The sequence below is a fragment of the Crocodylus porosus genome, unplaced genomic scaffold, assembly GCF_001723895.1.
Source record: "Crocodylus porosus isolate Cpor-Errol unplaced genomic scaffold, CroPor_comp1, whole genome shotgun sequence".
NCBI lineage: Eukaryota > Metazoa > Chordata > Crocodylia > Crocodylidae > Crocodylus > Crocodylus porosus.
In genome coordinates this window covers 1,989,017-1,995,574 of record NW_017728950.1, presented here as the reverse complement: position 1 = coordinate 1,995,574, position 6,558 = coordinate 1,989,017, and the positions used below count along the sequence as shown (strand labels likewise).

At 46.7% G+C, this 6,558-nt stretch overlaps 1 protein-coding gene across 1 annotated transcript in view; it reads left to right on the top strand.

Annotated features, from left to right (window-relative positions):
- Window positions 1-6,558, top strand: part of CDC14B (cell division cycle 14B) — a 76,494-nt gene that overhangs the window by 64,746 nt on the left and 5,190 nt on the right. The window lies entirely within an intron of this gene.

Below are 6,558 nucleotides of genomic sequence, written 5' to 3'. Positions count from 1 at the left end.
CCAGCGTTACCCTGGCCCCTATCTCTTACCTGTTTATTTGCTTCGCTTGGTGGGCTGGGCTGGGCTGTAGTTGTGGGTGCTGTTTGGTCTGGCAGTCTGATGTTTCCTCCACCCTCATCTACCCCTTCCCCTGACGAGCCTAGTTTAAAGCCCACCGGAGTAGGTCTGCCTGCCTAGAAGAGAATACACGCTTACCTTTAGGGGAAAGGTGGAGCCTGTCCCATCCCAGCATGTCTCTCACCGTGATGTGCCGGTCATGGCTGAGGGAGCCAAAGCCCGCCTCGAAGCACCATTCCTGTAGCCGCCAGTTGGTCTCCGCGATGCACGTTTCATGCCGTCTGCCTCGTCCACTCACTGGCAGGATAGAAAGAGAAAACCACCTGTGCGCCCATCTCCTTCAGCATGCACCCCAGAGCGTGGTAGTCCTCCATCAGGCGATCAGGGCTCCTCCTGGCCACATCGTTAGTGCCCACATGGACTAGGACCATGGGGTAATAATCAGTGGACTGGATTACGGTTTGGAGCATCCCTGTCACATCCTGAATCCTCGCTCCAGGTAGGCAGTAGACCTCGCATGCCGAGGGGTCCAGGCGACAGATGGGGCTCTCTGTACCTCTCAGGATGGAGTCACCAATAACAATCGCGCAACGCTTCTCCTCCTGGCCGCCTTGCCTCCTTCAGCTTGCGTGGAACGCAGGGAGTGTGGAGTTGCCTCCTCCCCAGTTTCATCCTCTACTTCCTCCTCCTCCTGGGCTGCCAGGGCTTCGTACCTGTTCTCCAGCCAGACTGGAGGAACTGGTGCTGCTGTGTCTCAAGCAGCCCTGGCATGGGAGGTGACCGTCTGCCACTTAGCAGTGGAGGGCTCTTCTTGAGGTGCATCCTCCTTGGTCGTACAACCCTGCAGGGAAAGAAAATACCTGTCAATTTCCTCCTCTGCCTCTCGGATTCCCCTCAGCCTGCTAACCTCCTCCTGGAGCTCCCTCACCTGCGCCTCCAGGGCCCTAAGGCGGGCGCCTGCAGGATGGGTGTAGGGGTCCCCGGTCCCTGCCCCCCCAAGCCTCACTGGGCAACTCCCGCAGGCCAGGGAGTTGGGGGATGCCAGACCCACCATGGGCTGCATTTGGGTGGAGGCCTCAGACAAGCCCCGGGAAGGTCGCAGGGGCCCTGGCAGCACTCTGTGTTGACACCATTGTAGGAGTTACTGAGTTTCTAGCTGAGTTCGGGTCCTCTGCCCCACGCTAGAAGGAGTCAGCCTCTAGGCCTCTCCTGCTCCCCCTCCGGTGCGAACGCCGGTGCAAACACCACCGCGCTCTTACAGACCGTGCCTGTTCGTGCGGCTCCCTACCGGCTCAGCTAAGAGGGATCCGGGGGACTACCCCTCCGGAGCCGGCTCAGCTGCGTCGGTCCTTCCGCCCCACTTACCTTAGGGGAATCAGCTGCTGCTGCCTCTGCTGCTCTCGCCTCTGCTCCAGGTCCGGCTCCAGGTCATGCTGCAGTGGTTCCACGTGGCTATTTGTAGCGGTGCCACTAAGCAAGGGTGCCAGAGACACAGCCCAAGACCCACATCTAATCAATCTGGCCTACTGGAAATAGGGGATATAGCCAGGGATGAGTGTGGCCTGCCATCTACAGTCACCATTGCTGCTGCAGGGGCTGTGGAGGTTGCTCTATACAAGATCCAGCCCAGGGTGCCAGGTGCATTTGACACCCCTGCATTTTTTTTTTTTTTTTTCAAAAAAGGGAATAGCAAAGTGGTCTTGGTTAGCTTTCAAGTTCACTTGCAAAAAAGGGGTTTGATAAGAAATGGCATTTTTTATTCTAACAGAAGAGTCATTTTGTCTGCAGCAGGAAGATAATATGGCTTATCAGCCTAGTATGTGGCAGCATCATAGATCACCGATAAAGCCTTAGATCACCTATAAAGTTTATTTCTAGCATCCCTTCCCCTGAACAAACTAGCACCAAGTAGGGTCACAGGATACTGACTAAATGAACTGCTTCTGGCAGTGGATGAAAACATGCCAGTGGTTGACTTGGGGCCTCCTAGTAGGTTTACAGCATGTTATTTAATGCCCTGTCTCCATCACTTGTCTAAGGATCCACCAACTGGGAAATAAATGGAAAGAAAACAAAGTATTTTCTTAAGAAGTAATAGAAGCCTTAAGAAGTAATAGAAGCCTCCCCCACCACCCAACCTTGGCATTATTAAATGTTTAAGGCCCCCCAACCTTGGCAATTTTAGATGTTCAGCCTTGAAGCCAACTTACTTTAATCAACTATGGCTTTGCAGTGTTTCATTATGACAGGATTCTAATTGGTGAAAAAGCTTCAGCAACTGCAGTACATTTCCCCTGAGAATAACTTATTCACATTTATATAAGTCAGGAACTCTTTTCCCTGGGGTATTCCTCCTGAGTGGAAACATTTCCTTTAAAATACTTACTACTCTCATGCTTGAAGAATAACATGAGCAAGACTATGTGACAGGTTTTATCATCCCATTTCCCCCCTGCCCAGTTTCCAAAATTGGGACTTTTGAATCCCAAAGCATTTACCCTTGTAATCATTTTGTATTTGTTATGTGTTATAACCTTTTGTAATAGATGGCCATGTTCGCATACATCAGCTAGAGGTTTGCATAGTGTTTATGTAACAGGTGCTAAGTGAATAAGAGACTCTAGGGCGGCAGTATAGAAGAAACATGCGGTTGGGATTTTCCACACAGGGTTTCTCAAGGGAAAGTCCAGGGTCTGTCAGTAATGTGACAGTCACCGCTCCGAGCCAATGAAGAAGCGCCACCCGCAATTAGACCGCCCTGCATCACTGAGGGTATAAAAGACATTGCACTACGAACTTTGGGGTCTTTGTGCGCCCGATGGAACGTACTTGCAGATTGGTTCGAACTTGGAACGACCTTCGGCCCGGCCAGCCGGAGGGGAGGACGCCAGACCCGCCTGATCCCGGCAACCAACCCCGGAAACACCTTGCCAGAACACAACAGCAGTCTCACGTGTCGCGTGTGTGCTCACTGGTGGATACAGCACCATTGATTTTGTTTTGTTTTGCACCTCATGAATAAAGTTGAGCCTGACCACCAATAACAGCGCAAAGCTTGATCTGCTGTAAGCCCGACTATTGAAAGATCCTGTAACAACCCTGGGCAGAAAAAAACCCAAGTGTTCAGTAAAACTATGCTTATTTTCAAGTCTTTTTAAAATGATTATGGCTTGAAGAAAGTCTCTTGAATCCTAATTAATTCCCTACTCACAGCATGTAGCATACATTCTGCGTGCCTTGAATACAAAAAGGGGACTTATTTTAATTAAGTTGATCACATCTAATCCTGTTCCTTTAAAGGTACATCTTTTCTGGCAATGGACAGTGCAGAAGAATTACTCTTTATAAAAAGTAACATTGAACCTTCTGGCCAGATTAGCTGGGGTCATAACTGCTTAGTTACCTACAGTACCTGCTGTGTGTCTTCTACCCAGTTGGTCTGCTAGCTTGCTGATTGTATGAACTCTAGACATGGTGAAGTGCAGATGCTTCCAAAAATGAAAGGAAAGGTAGGAATAGGAAACCAAAATATAATTATCGAAGGAACAGAACAGATTCCAATTAAATGAAAAGCACTATGAAATCCTCTGGTGAGGGGTCACATTTTGTTACCTGGAAAGTCAGGGAGGTTTTACAACCCCAGCTGTAGGATGGTGAGATTCAAAAAAGTGCATTCTGTACCTGGACTTGGGCATCTGCTCAATGTTCCCCCCCCCGCCAAAAACCCCCCAAAAAACTACATCCTCACCTCCAAGGACATTGAGACCTAAAAAACATGGCTTACAAGTAAAGATGTCAAAACTGTGAAAAACTGGAAACAAGATGAGAATGAAAACAGCTGCTGCATGTCACAAGAGTTTCAGGTTTGACTTTAAAATGTAGGGCTCCAGTTTTTTCATAAGGGGCATTTATGTACTCAGCCTTGGCCCATGCTCCCAGTTTCTGCCAGTAACAGGAAAGATTAAACCCAGCTGAGGTGAATATTTTTTAGTTTTGTTTTTTTTTTTAAACAAAACCTGCCATTCCAAAACTAGAAGTCCTGGATGACTGGTATCTGTAGTTACTGGCAAAGTTTAAATTATTGAGCACAAATTAGGAAAATAAAGCTTTGCTGATATAGCTTCTGAAGCAAGTTAGGTCTTAAAAAGGGCATAAGGCACAGTATTATGCAAGTGCTAGTCAACACATGAGGATTATTACTTTTAGTTTCACAATGGGTGGGTCTTCAATTTGTGGATTTTGCCAAAAGGAAGGTTGAAATTGGTTTATCAGCCAATTTCTTTACTAGTGCTTAGGCTGGATAACTCATCTCAGGAAAAGAAAAAAAAGCTCTAAAAACAGTTACTAGAAGGAAAGGCAAAGGCAAGGTTGAGGTAGGAGGCAGGAGCTGTCCCTGAGTATTCATAAAGAGGCCTATTACCAGCTTGGTTGCTTTCAGCAATGATAAACAGGCAGAATCTTATTTCAGGTGTCTAGGAGCAAGCTCACATTATAAAGCAAGGTTTTAGCTTCCGTCTCCTAACTAGGTTCCTACTATGCATATAGTCCGCCTGCTTAGTTACCCTGAAAATGAGAACACTGTGACCTCTTCTATCCCAAGTTAGAACATAATACTGCCATCTATTAAAACAGCTTCCACTACTGCAGCAATTAAAATCTGTTGACAGATTTAGGATGACTTCGTTTCAACACCTACTGCAAGGGGTGGGGGGTGAGAGACTGGCTATCCCCTCCTTCCCTTCTGGTGAGAAGGCAGGCAGAGCTGCTGCCTACCCCAAGAGACCGTTTCACTCCCACGAATCTGTACCACCCAGTGTTTCCTTTCCTGTGCTGTAAGGGCAGAAGCTACTCAGGTCTGCAGCAGCACTGCTAAAAAAGCAAATATTACTTAAAAACCCACAGACAGATAGGATTTTGAGATCTTCTGTCAGAAATTCTGTTTTCACCCTTAGAAGAGGTAGCCCCTGCCCAGACAAATGTGTTCTTAAAAGCGAGGGGGGGGTTTAAAAAAAAAAAAAAAAAAAAAAAAAAAAAAAAACAAAAACCTTACTCCCAGAGCCTGTTCAGAACAGTTCTTCTCCCTTATACTGCATCTAAGCTTCACTCACTAAATTGCTCTTGGAGAAACAGCATTCAAGCCATTCATTCTAGTCACATACTTGAGCTACCTTGAATCACAGGAGTTGCTCTTGCAACCTTTAGGATGGTTCTGAGGAAAACAGGTAGTGCTCCTTTAGAAAAAGAGCCAGGGTGACCTAGTGTCCACCCAACTCCAACAGCTCTCCTGAAATTTCCAAGCCTAAACATCAAAAGCCCTGTCTTGTCTCAGCCCCTCCAGTCAACTTCCAAGATAAAGGCAGGACGCTTGGTACCAAGACCATTTCATTTACCTTAAAGGAGGGCAACTGCAGAAGTAGAAAGTTGCATCAAGCAACCATTTTAGAGCAAAAGGGAGAAAATAGGACACTTCTCTTCAATTACTCTAAAAAAGTTCAGTTGAGGCAGAGTTATTTTATGCAACTAAGGAAGAGCCCATGGTTTGCCTCAAAAGTCAGTTTTAAATTAAATAACTTCTCCTGTCACTTTGGCTTAGTACAGACAGTCAAAAAGCCCAAGGCTGAATCAGTTCAGTCTTTGCAGGTTAGATGTAGAGATTGAACCAATTTGTAAGTGAACATTCACTGTTAATTCAGGAAAAGCAGGCACATACTTTCAGTGGCTCAAGAAAGAAGCCAGGCAGGTACTACAGCACACCTCCCAGCCTGTCAGCTCTAAAGCTTCTCTCCCTTCCCTGCTCAAATGCAGGGGGCATGTCTAAGACCCAGCCCAGAGCTAGTTGGATGGGGGAAGGGGGGAAAGAGTCTGCCATGCTGAGAAGGGGTGGATGGGGAAAAAGGTAGCGGCACTGAATTCATAAAAGCTTGAACAAGAACAGTCCTCTCTCTGAAGCAAGCATGTATTGAACAGAAGGGAGCAACCCCATGGAGTCTTGCTGGCTGTGATCATGGATTACAAATCCCAGAGGTACCTGGAAGCAGGAAGAGGAAGTGATGAGCAACGCTGCAGAGTCCTGTTCGTGTGGGTCTGGACTGCAAATCCCAGAGACCTCGGGCCAGGAGGAAGAAGTAGTGAACACACAGCCTATGGTTTAACTTGAACCAGGAAGGAGTCTGGGACAGAAGTTTCATAAACCAGTTTGACCTAAATCAGTTAAGTTTGATATTACATTCAACCAGATTCATCTTAAACCAGTTTTGGCCACTTTGAAACTGGTTTGTATGACTGAGTTTCTGTTGTGTTCTGTTACAGGTTTAAACCAGTTTCTGCCAACTTAAACTGGTTTACATGCAACTTTTGTCACTAGGTTTGAGACTGTGGACAAAAAAAAAACAAACTCTTGAGGTGGAGACATTAAAGTGTAGCTGAAGCCATAGCAAATACAGTTTTCCAGATCAGTCAAGCGGCAGAACTCATGATTCACTGTAGAGATCTATGAAAAGA